Source organism: Phocoena phocoena, chromosome 9 (assembly GCF_963924675.1).
Source record: "Phocoena phocoena chromosome 9, mPhoPho1.1, whole genome shotgun sequence".
NCBI lineage: Eukaryota > Metazoa > Chordata > Mammalia > Artiodactyla > Phocoenidae > Phocoena > Phocoena phocoena.
Genome location: NC_089227.1, coordinates 105,541,128 through 105,558,838, shown reverse-complemented (window position 1 = coordinate 105,558,838; position 17,711 = coordinate 105,541,128). Strand labels below are relative to the sequence as shown.

Here is a 17,711-nt window from a genome sequence, read left to right as displayed (position 1 = left end):
GTGGTGAGGAGTTAGAAAAGGGCCGAGCCAGCCAGTGTGCGATGGGCGGGGGCAGGCGGCCTGGGTCCCTCCTGGGTTCGAGGTGGTCCCGGCAGCCGTGGCTGGCGCTGCCGGTCAGTGAGGGTGGGGGGGTGGCCGTGTGTGTCGCTGCAAAACGGCCGCGCCGCCGGAGCCCCGTTCCTAGTGTCCCAGCCCAGCCGCCCGGCTGCTTGGTGGCCCACAGGCAAATGTGCAGTCTGGAATGAGGCCCGGGAGCAGGCCAGGCGCGGCCTCCCCAGGGAGAGACGTTTTCTGCAGAGGATGAACCCTGAGGGTCTGCGCTGTGATTCACCTGCCGCGGCCTTCCCGGGCTCCTGCAGCATCGGGTCTGCCGTGGACCCTCGGAGCGCAGGCATCTCCCCTGGGCACGTGGGACCGTGGCTGCCTCCTGCCCACAGTGTCCTCAGTGTACCGGTGTCCCCTGCATGAGGCCCGTGAGAGGAAAGGCGATCAGGGTCCCAGAGCCCCAGACGGCACCGAGGGCTGGAGCGCTGACACGTGGCGCTGTGGCTGGCCTGGCCCGTGAGAGCGGGCTTCCTCTGATGACTGCTCCCACGGGTAGGGGAGCAGGTGCCGTGGTCTGTGCCACTCGCTCCGGCAGAGAAGACACGTGGCGGCGGCGGCGGTGGCGGTCGGCCCCATGTGGGTCCCGTCGTGGAACCCACCGCCGTCCTCCAGGACACGCGGCCGTCTGCGGACGGGCGTGGGAGTCCTCACCCTGCTTGGTGGTGGCACAGACCTCTGCAGTCCTCCAGGAATGGGATGTTGCTTTTGGTCTATGATGTCGTAAGTGGAAACTGCGGTGTGTGGTGGTCTTAAGTGGAGGTGCTTTGAGTGCCTTTCCCGTGTGATACCCTCACTCTGCAGGTCAGGGAACAGGGTGGGGATTCTGGCAGCCGCCGAGTGTGTGCATTCCGGAGCCGGGGAGTAACCACAGGATGGGTTTGCTCACCTGCCCCATAAGCCCCTGTGTGCCTGGCGGGCCTTGGTGATGTTTTGGGTCTTCTGGTGTTACTGTCAGTTGAGAGCCGGTGTCCAGTGGTCACGGAAGGGTGTGTTGACGTCCTTTTCCTCAGCACACAGCTGCCCCGGTAGAAGGCTGCAGGCCCCTGTTGGAGGGTCTGGCTCGTGTAGCAGAGTCTTTCCTCCAGGGGGCCTGCTCCCACCCATCCTTCAAGGGGCTCTGGTCTGTGACACGGAGGTTCCAAGTGTGGAAATGGTGGAGGGGCTGTGACTATGTTGGCGATTCAGTAGATGTAGAACTTTCCTGCTGGTGCAGGTCCCTGGATGCTGGTGGAAGGCCCATCTCGTCCAGCTCTAGGAACACTGCCAGCAGCTAACCAATGCCCCAGGCCTCGTGGGCCACTTTCTTCTGATCAGTTCCCTGTGGTGACCACATCCCCTTCTCTTTGGCACTTAAGTGCCCCCACTTGGCCCCTGCCTCCCCAAGGCGCCATCATCCTGGTGCACTCAGGGGTCCCAGGTGAATGGAAGCAACTTCCAGTGTATTCCTGACACGCGTGGGCATCTCTGTGAGCTGTTCGAGGATGCTGGGACCCATGAACTTATTTCTCGTGCTCTCTGGACCCTCCTGGGGTCATGGGCAGGTCGATTGTGCTGATCTCTCTAAGCCTTTGGGCACATGCCTCTGTCACGTAAAAAGGGAGTTCTGGTGTTTCCACTTCTCTTCAGTAGGGACCTTGTGTCCCTATTTATGTCAACCGGTGGTGGAGACTGCTGGAGCCCTTGGCTGGAGAATCTGTGCTTCGGGGCCCGTATCAGTAAACTCTGCCTGGTCCAGTTTCTGTTCATTCCGCCTTGACCTCACGTCCTGAAGCTCCATCCCCACATGTGTTTCTTTTGCTACAAATTGGCAACATCATGCAGTTCTTTCATGTGCTTTGCACTCTCTGTGGCCACGCCTCACCCTCTGGGCCTGCTGGGACTGCCGTCCAGACGCGGGTTGAGATGCACAGAGAGGTGCAGGGTCAGCAGGGCAGCAAGGCCACCGCCTGGGGGGCGTTCTGGGCTCCTCAGGAGAGGAAGGGGTGCTTCTCCCGGCAGAGCAGTTCTGAGGGTTCAGTGTCCCAGCTTGGTTAGGATGTGTCCTTGTATCCCCATCCCAGTCCCCAGCACTGTGACAGAAGGCCGTGAAGCTGGGGATCCAGTGTGTATCGCGGTTCGATCTCACGGGGTCAGAATGGGAGATCATTTCAGGCATTTCAAAGGGAGTTCAAGATATATGGAGAGCGCTTCATGGAGGAGGTGAAACATAGAGGAAAATAAGTTGTTGTGTTTTTTTTTGCGGTACGTGGGCCTCTCACTGTTGTGGCCTCTCGCGTTGCGGAGCACAGGCTCCGGACGCACAGGCTCAGCGGCCATGGCTCACGGGCCCAGCCGCTCCGCGGCACGTGGGATCCTCCCGGACGGGGCACGAACCCGCGTCCCCTGCATCGGCAGGCGGACTCTCAACCACTGCGCCACCAGGGGAGCCCAGTTTTCAAATTACTAGATCTCATTGTTTTGAGCAGTTTTACATTTACAGAAAGGTTAAGCAGGAGTAGAGGGTTTGCATACACTACTCCCCTGCTTCAGAAGGCTTTCTCGGTTATCAACGTCTGGCTTTGGGGTGGTACACTGACTGCAATTGATGGGCCAATACTGATACATTATTATCAACTAACATCCATCGTTTACATCAGGGTTAACTTTTTGTCTTGTGCGTTCTGTGGGTTTTGACCAACGTGTAACGTCATGCATCTACCATGATGGGGTCGCATAGCGTAGTTTCACTGCCCTCAAAAGCTTCCGTGCCCCACCTGTTCACCCCTCCCTTCCCGCCAGTCCTTGGCAACCACTCATCTTCTAACTGCCTTTTCCAGAATGTCAAATAGTTGGGATCATACAGTGTGTAACCTCTCCAGATTGGCTTCTTTCACTTAGTAAAATGCTTTGAAGTTTCTTCCACGACTTTTCATGGCTTGACAGCTTGTTTCTTTTTAGTGCCGAATAATATTCCCTTGTCTGAGTGGACCAATTTACTTATCAGCTGACCTACGGAAAGACATCTTTGTTGCTTCCAGGTGTTGGCAATGATGAATAAGCTGCTATAAACGTCTGTGTGCAGTGTTGTGTGGACATGAGTTTTCGGCTCCTTTGGGTAAATACCAAGGAGTGTGATTGCCGGGTCGTTTGGTGAGAGCACGTTTAGTTTTGTGATCACTGCCTGCCTGTCTCCTGGCAGCGGGTACGGAGGGGAGTGGAGTTACTAAACCTCTTTGAGGGGCGGTTTCTTCGTCTGGTAAATGTGGATGATCAAACAGGGCTGTTGTGAAGGTCAAACGCTGAAATCAAGTAAAATATTTTAAACCCTCTTATAAACGTAAGTATTTCCAAGTGTTACATATTATTTACTTGATACTCTGTTTCCAGTTTATGGAGCTAGCACACAGGTCATACCCACCTGTTTTCTTCCAGGGGAATTACTGCAGAGTTTCTGCTGAGTGGGTTAGCTCTGTGCATCAGCTCCAAGGCCAGAAAAGCAGCCATTTTCCCAGGGATGAGGACGTGTTCTCGTTCTTTCCTTAGAACAGTGGTGAGGATGATGATACCACAGGTCCGCTCGCTGGCCGACGAGCACGGCTGTGCCCTATGGGAGCCAGTCTGGAGGTCCCCTGTGATCGCGATGCGAGGGGACAGGCGGGAAGGACATCCGGGGCCTGGAGCCGCATTCCTGTCCTTCCCGAGCCCAGCTCCGTCCCTCCCCGGAACACCTGGTCCCTCCCGGGAACACCCTATTTTTAAGCTGATTCCCCCGGCCGGTCCTGAGCAGGTTGCACTCGGTGTCTCGGGAGCCCTGTGGTGCCTCGCACAGAAGCTGGAGGAGTTCTTTTGGGCCTGGGGTCCTGGTTGGGGATGGTGTTTTGACTTCTGCTGCTGGTGGCGCTTTGCTGCTAGGCCACTAGAGGGCGCGTCCGAGTGGCTGGACAGGCCCGTGGCGTTGCGCTCTGTTACTTTGTACCTGGCGGCACGTTGCATTTCCTTCTGTCTTAGCGGCAGTGGAGGACTTGCCCTAGTAAGCCCGGAGGTGTAGGCGTGAAATAAGGTTTTATCAGGCTAGGTTGAAAAGAAGCGTCATGGGGACATTTGTGCTCTCCTAAACCGCTCGTTCTAGTACTTTCTGGACATGATTCTGTGTTTCTCCCTGGGCCCCTCTGCCGCCTAATGCTGCAGATCTCCGTGCTCCACGCCCCTCCCCGGGCGGCTGATTCCGGGACCCCTTCTCTGCCTCGGCCCCCGCTGGCCAGCGTGCTGGTGGCGGCGGCCCCAGGCCTTACAGGTAGGCTCCCCTCCAAACTGCCCATCGTCCTTGGGTGTGAGGGTCAGTTTCTGGAGGTCAGGTCTGCAGATGTTATGGGGCGTAATGATGGATCTCAGGGGAAGTCGTCATCCAACTGGAGAGTCTGATGCCTGGGACCCATGTTTTCACCCTCTCGTGTGGAAAATCACAGGATGCAACCTCCCTGCCATCTCGCGGCCTCGGCAGCCGCGTCCACGGCAGAGTCGGCTGCGTGTTGCCATCGCTCGGCCTCGTCGCAGCCACTCCTCAGAGATGAGGGTCCGGTCTCAGTGACAGACGGCAGCTTGCAGGGCCTTCCCCTTGAAGGAAGGGGAAATGGGGTTTCATTGTGCAACTTGCTTCTTCAATGTAAATACGTACGTCAAGGAGCAGAATATGTTCACTTTTATTCACTATCCTTGTCTCCTGCAGGCAGCAATGTTTCACAGGTGGACACATTGTTCTCTCGTGTATTAATTTTTTTTTCTTTATAAGATTTTTAGGAATTTCATGTAATGTCTGAAACATTTATATTAACATATTTCCATACAAATAACCCAAAGAAAGTTAAGTATTGGTTGTTTTTTTTAATTTAATTTAATTTATTTTTTTATACAGCAGGTTCTTATTAGTCATCAGTTTTATACACATCAGTGTATACGTGTCAATCCCAATCTCCCAGTTCATCACACCGCCATCCCCACCTCCCCTGCGGCTTTCCCCCCATGGTGTCCATATGTTTGATCTCTACATCTATGTCTCAACTTTTGCCCTGCAAACCGGTTCATCTGTACCATTTTTCTAGTTCCACATACATGCGTTAATATACGATATTTGATTTTCTCTTTCTGACTTGCTGCACTCTGTATGACAGTCTCTAGATCCATCCACGTCTCAACAAATGACTCAATTTTTTCCTTTTTATGGCTGAGTAATATTCCATTGTATGTATGTACCCCAGCTTCTTTATCCACTCGTCTGTCAATGGGCATTTAGGTTGCTTCCATGACCTGACTATTGTAAATAGTGCTGAAATGAACATTGGGGTGCATGTGTCTTTCTGAATTATGGTTTTCTCTGGGTATATGCCCAATAGTGGGATTTCTGGATCATATGGTAGTTCTATTTTTAGTTTTTTAAGGACCCTCCATACTGTTCTCCATAGTGGCTGTGTCAATTTACATTCCCACCGACAGTGCAGGAGGGTTCCCTTCTCTCCCCACCCTCTCCAGCATTTGTTGTTTGTAGATTTTCTGATGATGCCCATTCTAACTGGTGTGAGGTGATACCTCATTGTAGTTTTGATTTGCATTTCTCTAATGATTGGTGATGTTGAGCAGCTTTTCATGTGCCTTTTGGCCATCTGTATGTCTTCTTTGGAGAAATGTCTATTTACGTCTTCTGGCCATTTTTGGATTGGGTTGTTTGTTTCTTTAATATTCAGCTGCATGAGCTGTTTATATATTTTGGAGATTAATCCTTTGTCCGTTTATTCGTTTGCAGATATTTTCTCCCATTCTGACGGCTGTCAAATTGTGTGTCTTAAATTTTTTATCTGAATGTTTTAGGATTTTCAGATTGCACGTTTGACATCATTTTAACCCTATACAGTAAGTTAATATGATATATTTTGTTATAATTTTCATAGAATAACAGAAAATAGCAATACTCAGTATAGTATAGAAGAGTATAATTTTAAATAGTTATAATTTCAGTATTCCACCCATGCTTTCTTTTTGCTGTAAGAGGAATGCACCTTTTTATTTCGTACATTAAAAAACAACAACAGAGGCACAAAGGTTGTTCCCAGTGTCACTTAGCTGGTGCAGAATTGGGGTTAGAACTCCCAACAGCAGAGTGTAGAACAGTAGTTCTCAAAATTCTGATCTCAGGAACCCTTCATACTATTAAAAATTATTGAAGACCCCAAAGAGCTTCTGCATTTTTGTGGGTTTAGTGCTATCTGCATTTACTGTCTTAGAAACTTAAAATTGAGAAAATTTTTAAAAGCTGTGTTTTAATTCCGTTTAAAATAAAAATAGTCATAATAAACTTGTTACATAATAACCATAGTAACTCTGTCTTCCAAAACATTTTAAAAAATGTGCTAAGTGTTATGTTTTTGTTTTGTTTTAATTTTTTGCATATTTCTTTAACGTTTGCCTTAAGAAAAAACAGTTGGGTACTCATATCTGCTTCTGCACTCATTCTAGGCAATTTCCACCCACATAGCCTCTGGAAAATTCCAGTGTAAGAAAAAATAAAATGAAAAGGGTAAATAGTGCCTTAGTATTTTATGAAAATAATTTTGACCTAATGCCCACCTTAGAGCCTCAGGGACCCATGGAGGCCCTCAGGCCACACTCTAAGAACCGCTGTAGAGAGAAAAGGGGGTGGGTTTGGAGTCAGAAGGAAGCATCAGCTCCAGCTGTGCTCCAAGCGGGCCACATCAGCTCGGCACACACGTTGTGACAGTACCGAAGCTCTCCTGGTTTCCATTTCCCTACCCGTGGAGTGTGGGCAGCACCACACACCTTTGGTCGGGCGCCCTGGAACCAGACACTGAAACCGAGGTTCACTGTGGTCAGGTCCTTGGGGAGTGCTCAGGGCATAACACCTGTGCAGGTGATGGGAGCCTGGTTGGGCAGAGGGGGGACACAAGGGCGATGGCGCACAGGAGGTGCGGAGCGGAGCCCAGAGGAGCTCTGGGTCTGGAGCTGGGCAAGCCTTCGGAGGTGACCCCATGGGGCCGCGGGGCTCGGCCTCTGTGCCCAAGGAGGGCCAGGGCCCTGGGATATGCTCTGCCCAGGAGGAGGCTCGGGGTGGTGACTTAGGCAGAGGCCGTTCCCCGTGGCTGCGGGAACGGAGCAGACAAGGCCCCAGCTGAGAGCTGCCGGCCTGCCAGTGTCGGAGGCCGAGCCCCGGGGAGGCATGCGTGCAGCGTGACTCCACCCCACAGCCACTGCATGGTGTTCCGTCGTTTCTCAGACGCACTTTGTGTTCACATCTTAACACCCCTGAAATCAGGGGTGCCCCTTACATCAAGAGCACGCCGTCATTTAACCGGCAACGTTTTGGCTTTTTCTTAGCAATACTGAAATGATGGTCTGTCTCAAAATCAAAATTTCTTAGCATGGATGAAATACAGTAATACCGTCTCATAGGACTGTTCCAGTCCCAGGTGATGTGGGTGGTGCCGTTCACTAAATGCTCAGGAAATGGTGAAGCCCTTTGTCACCCACACTGAGTTATGGAGAGCCTTCCCTTCCACATGGACTCTTGCAACTCAAGCCGGCGTGAGCCCGGCGGCCGGGGAGGAAGACTGAACGTCCTCAGCGGGATGGACTGCTGGCTCGGTGTGACCGTTCTGTGGGTCAGTTATGACTCTAGAGCATTCTGTCTCAGGAGCTAAAATGATAAGCCAGAATTGGGTGCTGGGGTTAACTGCTTGGGGTTTTGAATATATACATTTGTTCAGCTTTTTGCAGTTGGGCGCAAATTAACACAAGCAGATCGAAAAAGGAAGGTGGGGCCGTAGAGCATCGCGGCGGGGAGCAGGAGCTGACGTCTGCGCATGCCCCGCCTGCGCCGGCTCCGTAGCCGCAGGCCCAGCGCTGGGGAAGAGCAGAAACTAAGGCATCAGGCGTTCCCTCGGCAGTGTCCCTCCACCTATTCTGGTGTTTTTATTTGCTGTTCCACGTCATTCTAAGTCAAGAAAAATTAAGAAATTATTAGCACAGACTTTTACCATTTGTCTTTATATCGTGCAATTCTGGTTTTAAATGCAAGTATAAGAGCATTTAATGCCCACGCAAAATCACCAAAATTATCCAACTCCTGTTTCATGGCTCGAACGTGCATACATGCTGTCCACGTTAGACGGCGGAGACGCTGCTCTGTTTCACTTCTCAACGCGGACACATCCCACCAAGCCCGCCTTCGGCTCCCCCATGGATACGTAGGACCTAGGGAGAGGAACTCTGGCCCCCCTACCATCCCCTCTCCTTCTCTGTTATCATTCAGCATAGATGGCTGGGAATTCGGGGAAGTGGCGGGAACCAGAAAGGATGCAACGGGGCCCCCCTTGTCTGTGTTTCTCGGAACACCGCTGCTTGCTTTCTGTGTGCGAACTGAGTCCTGGGCGGAGGCGAGCTCGTCTCCGGGGCCCCCTGGGATCTGAGTTGAGGGCGTCTCCGAGTCGATGTGTGAGCGGGCCAGGAAGGGCAGCAGGCACGCGGACTGGGTGCCCCTCCGCCAGCACGCACCCCCACCGTCTCGCCCGACGTGCTTGCAAAACGCAAGTTCAGAGATGAAGTTGACGGTTTCAGGACAGGGGCGGTAGAGGAGGAGAGCAAACGGAGCTCCTGTGCGTATAGACCTGTGTTCTGTCCTCAAGCCTGGGTGGGTACGAGAGGGACCTCGGTGTGTGGTTGACGGCCTCTTCTTGAGCGGGTCACGGCCGACGTCCCCGCTGTGCATCACCACCGGTGGCCCTGCCCGCCCCAGCCATCCAGCCATCCACCCAAGCAGTCGCCGAGCGCGTGTCTCTGTGAAAGTTAGCTTCTGCCTTAGCCCACCTCATAACTGCAGAGGCAGTGACTGTGGTTCAAAGTGACGTCAATTGCTTGCTGCCGAGACGTCCCAGGTTTCTACGTAGAACACAAATCCTTTTGACTGTCGGACGTTGGGAAAATGTATTTCTGGGAGGAACGGCAGCTTGTGCCGCCCGCCTGACCCCATGAGCCCCTGGATGCCGACTCCGGGAAAGGCCTCTGCGGGACAGGCCTGCACTTTGACCGAGGCTTTGGAAACTGGCCTGTGGAGCTGGGGCGGAGCCCGGGGAAGCCAGGCCTGGGGTGTGGGCCTGGGGGGGATGCACCCGAAGACTCGCCCGTGGAAGGCAGACGAGCGAAGGTGGGAGACCAGAGGGGGCACCGTGGGGGTCGCTCTGGCCGGGTTGGAAGGTGGGAAGGACTGAAAGTGGAGCAGCAGAGGACCACGGATACCCCCGCCAGTGGGATGCGGCGAGGCTGCCCCGAGGATGCGCCTGTGCCGTGCGCCCCGGAGAGCGTGTGGGGCAGCTTCCCGGCGTCCGAGCTTTGCGGCCGAGGAGCTGCCGGCGCCGAGCGCCCGCAGCTCCCCGAGGAGGCAGGGGGCTGCACGCCCTGCTCCCGAGGGCTCCTTCCGAGGGCTGCAGGGTGAGGCCCGGGCTGTGAGACGGGCCCTCCACACAGCGGAGAGAAGGGCGACGTCCGCTCGTCGCTGGGCGTGGCCCCCGACCTCAGCCTGGTCGGAGCCCCTTTCCGGGCTCTTTCCGTTGCTGCACTTTTCTCCACGCCGTGTCATCACAGGCCCCGTTTACCTGGAGTGGGTTTGTGCTTTTTGTCGCCCGCACGTCTGGATGGTGGCGTTCACGTGGGTGGGTGGGTTTGCTTCCTCGTCCTGCCCCTCCCACCCTGCGCGGTGCCTGACACAGGAGGTCCCCGAATACAGACGTCAGCAGCGGGGACAGTGGAGTGGCTTCTGTCCTCCTCCGTGGCTTTTCCTCCCTCATCTCTCTGCGTCGGAACGAGGCACTCCACTTACAGCGTGTTAACGCGTTATTTTAGTTAGAGCTCTTGATCACTTGGTTTCCACAGGAGAGGGTGAAATCGTGATACCACCAGCAGCTGGAGGTACCTTTTGGTTTCAAATCCCATACTCATGCCCCTTCCCACCGAGGACCACGTGAAAAGTTGACCTTTTCCTTTGTTTTGTTCCTGAAAAACTATAAAAGTTACTAAACAGAAATCAGCACCCAATTCAGAAGCTGGCCCTGGTCCCTCTGTTGCGTGTGGTCTGGACCACAAACGTGCGTGAGGCCACCCGGGCGGGCGGGAAGCAGCCTGCACAAGCTGCACTGAGCCAGCGGCATCTGAAGTCACGGCAGCCGTGGAGCCTGTGTGCTCACTGCAGTCGCTGGTGCACGCGTTTACTAACGTGTTAAGGGGGCACCTCGAGCGTGAGGCGGAAGAAGCAGTGGCCGGACTTCTGGGGAACCACTTTCACACCAGAAAGGGGGCGCACAGGAAGGAGAACTGACATCCGGGCAAACAGGAGGTACAGGTGTCGACGCAGCTCAGAGGGGGCTTCCCCCCACCCCCAGGCACGCTCGATGGACTGGAGTTCTCACAAAGACACCGGCCTGCAGTGCTGGGGCTCCTTCGTGCGGCGGCCTGGACGCTGCAGGGACCGAGGCAAGGGGAACGTCACCAGCCACAGGGAGATGCGCAGCCGGTCAGCCATCTGTACTCACGTGCTCATCCGATAAACCTCCAAAGCGGAAACGTCCCTTAGTGGATGGCGTCTGGACACAGCCCTGGTGGGGGTCAGCCCCCTGCCTCTCCCTCTGGGCCCCGGGATGGATGAGGTGGAGCCAGCTGCTGTCTGTGCTCGGTTCCGGGTGGAATCGGCAGTCTCTGCTCCCCGCCTGCCAACTTCCCGTGCCTCCTGGTTTCCTTTCGTTGCTGTCGTCTGTTCCCTTCTTATTAAATTCTTGGCATGAGGGCCCGTGCTGGGGGTGTTGGTGAAGGGGGCTGTGGCCTGGGCGGGAAGATGGGGGACCAGCCTGTGCTCCCTGCAGGGCCGAGCTCGCCTGGTGCTCTTTCCAGAGGTGGCCCGACCGGGGTGCCCAGCAGGTGGCTGAGGACCCCAGGCCGCTGCTGCTCTGTGGTGAGCGGTGCGTCCGACTGTGTGTGGTGACTAAACGCAGCCCTCGCTCCGGCCGCAGTCGGCCCGGCAGACGTAGAACCAGCGGCTCTAGGCCACGTGGCGGCGTGTCTGGTGCTGCCGAGCCCCACAGGCCGCCTCTGTCTGGCCGCAGCCTCCCTCCGGCAGCCTCCCCTGGTTTGCGGCCCAGAGCCCCCCTCCCTCCAGGTCCCCGTGCACCTCCACGCCCCACGCCCTGACCTCCGCAGGAACAGTGCACACCGGGTGGCTTTAAGTCAGGCTTTAAAGTGCAGGAAGGAGGAGGGATTGAGACGGGAGGGACTGGAGAGGATGCTGAGGGGAGGCTCATCCCCCGGCGGGTTGACCGCGAGTTCCGTGCAGGCGGGGGGAGCGGGGCACCCCCCCACGAGGGCCATGCAGCGCGGGAGGCACAGGGGCGGGGCCGGCCACGGGGCCGGAAGGGCCTGCTTTTCAGGGCTTTGCCCCTTAGGCTTGTAAGAGCCCCCCGGCCTGAAGTGCGAAGGTCTGTGTGTGGGGAGGAGACGCCGTAAGGTCGGGGGACAAGACCGCTGCCTGAGCGCGGGTGTGGGCACTGGTCCTCTGAGCCCGAAAGAGGCCCCCGGCTTTCTGAGTTTTCACACATGTTGCCGGTGGGAGTGGGTAGCCATGGGGAAAGGCCCAGATGTGGAGGTGCTGTGGGCCCTGCTGATGGGATTGGCCCGGCCACCAGCCCCTGGCGTGTCTGTGCTGTGCCCTCCTGCGTGGCCACGAGCTCGGCCCAGGTCCACCTTGCAAGGCTGACGTGCTCAGACTCAACGCACGGGGCGGCGCGGGAGCCGGGCCGCTTCGGCAGTCAGTTCCCCAGAAGCGTTTCCAGGCTTAGCCAGTAGTCTCCCAGTATCCTTAGGTGACATGATTTGCTCTGGAGTAACGTGAGCTCTATTGAAAAGTTAATTTTCTGTTAAATGAGTTCAGACGGGGTACTGTGTTCTAGTCTGGCTTCTTCTGGAGGTGGGGGTGAGCATTAGTTTCCCCTGTTAATGAGCCACGTCTCACATTGGTTTCAAAACTAGTGTTGCCCTCGAACTGATCCAGGTGTTCAACATCTGAGAACGGTCACCTCCACAGCAGGTTCCTCAGATTATATGCTTATCCTGATTAAGCTACCCCTGCTAATGGCACTGCGGGGTCGACCCTTTGAAAATGTGATCAGAGACTAATGCGTCTACTTGAATGTTCACTGAAAGCAGAACACTTTACACGTGGAAAGACGTGGAGAGTTTTAGAACATCTAAATGTGCTTTGGAATTGAATACAACCATCAGGAAGATTTTTGGTGAGAAACAACATTATACAACCAAAAAACTGGGCTGTTTACGTGTACTATGAAGACAGTTCCTGAAAGAAAGTCTCGGAGTTATTCTGAAGGTTGTGGCACTTCTAGGTGAGTGTCCATGTGCTCCTTTCTCAGAGGACTGTGTTTATCAGGATGGTTCTGTAGAACCACTGAGATCCCAGAGGCAGATGGAAGCCACACTTTCCTGACTTCGGATCTGCGACAAGCTGGAAACCGTGACTCAAACGAGAGCCCAGGAAGAAATCACCCACTAGGATGAGCCAGAAGAAGCGACAGATAAAAGAATCAGACTCTCAGAATTGAAATAATGGAATAGGCTGAAAGAGGCTGCCTGTTCACTGTCCGAAATAATTAAGGAAATAAAGCAAGCAACGATAAAAGTGCAACAGAATGAGAAAGGAATGAGAGGTTAAAACAAAATTACCAGGACTTATGGAAATAGAAAATATGGTCCTGCTAACTAGAAACCCTGTGGGTGGATTAGACGGCTGGTCAGACGCCCACCCATAAAGTGAGGCTTATTGAGCTGCAGCACGGATCGGGGGAGGTGACCCAAAGTGCAGTGTCAAGAGCGACAGGGATGGAAAACGTGCAGGGACAGGCAAGGGGTGGAAGGTCCGCATGGCATCACGTGCACGTTCCTGGAGGGGAGGGGAGGGTGCAGGAGAGGCAGTACTTGAAGGAGTGGCCACGGGGCTCCCAGAAGTGCAAGGAGGCGCGAGGCTGCGTGCTGCTGGAGTGCCCGGGTCCCCCGCAGGGCGTCGCAAACTGGAAAGTCAAGGTTGGACATGTCGCAGTGGGTCGGTGGGAGACCAGAGTCCAAGAGAAGAGACGAAATATGTGAGAAAGGACAATATTTAGACTGCGCCTTTCTCAACAGCAAGGAAGGCAGGAACAGTGGGGATTCTTGCAGGTCCTGAGAAAAGATAACTGGCAGCAGGAGTCGTATGTCCACTAAAGTATAATTAAAAGCAAAGGGATAAATAACAAATGGAAACTGAGTTTCCCACTAACAACTCAAGGAACTTCTAAAGCGTGGGTTTCAGGAGGGACAAGATACAGAAAAGATACAGAAGTACAAGCCATAGGGGGGCGAGACCGGAAGAGATCCAAGTGTTGTGACGGACAGCGTTTGTGTGTGGGTACAGGCAAGTGCAGAGCAGAGCGCAGGCAGGATGGGGATTCCGTGACACGTGGTCAGGCAAACGTCAGTGCCCAGCACGTGAAGAACATGCGTAAGTCAGGAAGAAAGAAAGGCTGCCCAGGCTCACTAGACGTCGGAGAAGTTAAAGCTAAAAATCACAAGATATTATTTCCTTAACTGTAAGGTTGGAAAAAATGAAAGAATCTGGCAATCCCAAGTGTTGGCCAGAATCTAGGGCAAATTGGAAATTCTTAGACACAGCTGATGAAACCGTTTCCGATGCTGTTTCGGCAACAACAACAAAAATGATTTCATGAAAGTCCTACATTGACGCTCTTCCATTTGTAGTTATTCACTCCAGGTACTCGGGGCACTGGGAAGCCTCTGCCTAACAGCCATGCCACATCCGTCTTCACAGCAGTCAAATGGGAGTTCCCCGAACACCCATCAACCGGAGAGCAATTCAGCACCACAGAGTAACCGCCGTCAACCACCTGGAGGCACACGTTTCAGCATGTCTGCGTCTCACAAGCGAGGTGAGCAGGTAAAGCACAGAACACACAGAGGTGGAGAGCATGTGATGTCAAAAGAGAAACCATACCGTGTGCCGTTTACGAGAACTCACACACGCAGTGAGCATGTAATGGGGAGTGTGGGATGTCGAGTACGGCAGTAGGACAGTTGTCAGCTCCGGGTGAGGTGAAGAGAGAGGCACAGTCAGAGAGGAATTGCTAACGGAATGTTTTATACCTTCTGTAAATCAGTGGTGTGAACAGGCTCTTCGTTAGCTTTCTTCGTTCCTTTGTGACCACCCCCAGAACGTTTCATAATAAATTAAGTAATAAAAAGGCCAACAGAGCAAGCAAAAGACAGAAAGAAGGAAATAATGAAGAAAAGAGCAGAAAATGAGAAATAGATGGAAAAGGCAAAGCATCAGGAAAACAAACAAAAAACCTAGTTCTTTGAAAAAACACATAAGACAGACCTCTGTTTAACCAACAACAGTAACAAAAGGGCATAAATACGCAATTATTGGGAAAAAAGGGAGCATCACGGTAGGTGAGCTGAGTTTAAAAATCACAAGAGAACGCTATGAGCAATTCTGAGAAATGTGAAAAGATGACATAAAAAACGATAAAACAGTAAATGTGGCTCAAAAATGGTCACTTTTGAATTAGCCTACAGTCGTTTAAAAAATCATATACCTAAATTTTCAAAAAGTTGTTTCTGTAGATTCAGTGAGCATAGTCTACGTTCGTAGTGGAAAATCCATTCTGTCCCCGAACTACCCTATCGTGATGATGCCCCAAACCTGGGACCGGCCCCCAGAGGTGAGGGGGCACCTCCACCGGAAGTCGTTCTGGCCTGGCCAGTGGTGCACGTGGAAATCTAAACTTTGCAAAAGCCTCTGTGAGTCTAAACACTGACCATCATCTCCTGTTTGGTAAGAATCCCCCTGAACTGTATGTTTTTCTAGGGCCATATTTACTTGTAACATTTCCTTATTGGCTCTAAAGAACCCCTCCTTATTGGTGAGTTTGGCAATCAAAGAGAAATGAGGGCCTTAATTAAATGAAGACCCTTTCCAAGACAAATGCGTTCTCTGTCTCTAAAGAAGTAGAAAGGATGGTCGAAGGAGCTCGTGGTGTCCTGGGCTGAGGGTTGCTGAACTGAAAGGAAGGACAGTGTCCCAAACGAATGCCATAGCTACATCATCGACATTGCAAAGGGGGCTTCCGGAAGCATTCTTGGCAGATTTCCCTTGAGCGGGAGCTCCCCTGTACATTTCAGAATTGGTTTCCAGATCCTGACACCAGGGCAGACGTGAAAGCCAGAGAGCTCGCAGCTAAATGTTGATCAGCCTGGAATGAAGAGAGAACGGCCCTGTGGTTAGAACAGAAAATACGATCTCTTTCTAAAGCTCGTCGCCCAGACGCTTAGAGCTGTGGTACCAGGAACTGCACGTCCACACCTGCTCCTCTGGGACGCGATTCTGAGAGAATCAGTCTTGCTTTGCACATTGCGTTTGCAGCATTTCCTCTTCAGGAGCAGAATAACCTGGAAGACATGTCTTTGGATGTGGGGAGCTCATATTTTCTGTGACATCTGAGGACTCTCAGCACGTTGCCGTCTGGCCAGCACTTGCCCGGCCCCCAGCCTGGCCTTTTGGGGTCTCAGTGGCACGAATGTGAGGAGGACCCCACAGCGCAGGTGCACGGCCTCTGCGCCACAGACCACACGCTCTGCCCCACGAGCTGCTGCAGAAAGATGGACAGCGGTCACGAGCGGATGGGCCGAGAGGGCTTAGATTAATCAACACAAGTTCACCCTCCGATTATTTAGCTGCCTGACCACCTCTGTCATGTATCTGAGAGCTGATAGTATGATGATTTGCAGCTGGCACCAGCTGTCCGTGAACAAGCTGGTTGTCGTGGAAATGCAGGAAGGGGCCGACAGGGCAGGTGTCGTGGACGCCCCGTGTCCGGGTCTCAGCCGGGTAGGCAGCCCAGCGGCGGCGCGGTGCAGCCAGCTTCTCTGCCGCTGGGGATCCCCGCCGCGGGCTTCTGCAACGGCCCCTTCGCATCACAGGCCCCGGGTGCTCCTCCAACCGTCAGAAGAGACGCGGACACGTTTCTGAGGCCACAGTGTGTCTTCCTGGAGCGGATGGCTGGTATTGCACGACTTATCCTCACCGCAGAGGAGACGCAGAAAAGGGAGCTCTGTCACCCGAGCTGGGGTGCCATTAGCTGACACCAGGGCGACCCTTTACTTCACACGGAAGACTTCGAATATGGGAAGCAGAAATGTAGACAAATACCTCCCACGAAGTGTTACCACTTTGGGGGCAAACCACAGACATTCTTATTTATATGTATTTGAGAGGCAAATTCTTCTCTTTTAGGAGATGCCTAGGTATCTCTGTAGGTTCAAGGAATATTGACAGACTGTATACTATTATAATTAAAACTAGATTTCTTAACTTTGAACACTCTTAAAGCTTATATTTTTTTCTGATGCAAACTAGAGATTTTTGCTTTTTAATTTTAAAGTATGAGGTCAGGTAGATTTCATCTGCACTAGAATTTCATAAAAGCTGAAGGCTTGGGTCAGGGCACTGTTGGGCACTAATGCAACAGCTGAGACGGAAGGCAGGCGGGCATCTGCCTTTGAATGACCCGGAGGGGGGCTTCGTGTCAGACACGGCAGAGCCTTCGCCCTCGAGAATTGGATGTAGCAACAGAGGCGGAAATTGAGACCTCTAGAAACCTGGAAGCTTCCCAGGTGCACTGAAAACCTGCGTTTCTGGGAACAGCAGGAAGGTGGGGAGAGGGTGTCCATTTATGGGCTGTATGGGATGTAATTTTGTCTTAAACCTCACTAAGAGCTATATGGGTCATGGAGACAATCAGACTCTTACTCTTTGAAATAATTCGCATTACAGGCTTGTGTCTACTTCCCTTATCAAATGAAAGCCTTTAGCCTCGTGTGGACACGTGATTACAGACTGGTTTCTGGGCCCCTCGTTTTGGAAGTGGTTTTTGCCCACCTCTTCTGTCTCTTCCTCTTACGTTTCTCTCTTCCGCAGCGAAACTTCGTGGTTTGTAGGGTTCTGGGGGTGCTAGCTGGCCATCTGAGTAGATGGCAAAGCTATATGAAGAAGTCACTTTTATTTGAACTCAGGAATTGAACTACAAAGTGCAGGACCATTGGTGCCGAGAGAGAATTTCTTTTAACACTGTCTTCAGCCGCTAAAGGACCATTACCAACCAGAAAGCAATAAACCAGGCAGCCGGTGGTGCCGGCAGGGTCCGGCGTCCCTCACAGCTGCTCTGGGATGTGTTCTTGACACTGAACTCTATTTTACTCAACCCGGCAAATCTCAGGTTTCAGGACAAAAAGCAGATGGATAAACACCTTTCATAAAACATTAGAAGCCAACCACAATCTAGTTTATTCACCAAAACGAAGTGGGGGAATTGGAGGGTCCCAGACCTTGGACTGAAAAAGCAAAATAAAACAAAACAAAAATAAACACACTCCAGTAAATGAAATCTCCATTATTTCCCACATCTGCAAATATGTGCAGTTGTGTTCCCGACTCTGCCTAGAGCCCTCAGGCATGA

The 17,711-nt window shown here is 53.0% G+C and overlaps 1 protein-coding gene across 1 annotated transcript in view; it reads left to right on the top strand.

The window, feature by feature from the left end:
• The window catches only part of PTPRN2 (protein tyrosine phosphatase receptor type N2), a 523,279-nt gene that overhangs the window by 1,102 nt on the left and 504,466 nt on the right, over window positions 1–17,711 (top strand). The window lies entirely within an intron of this gene.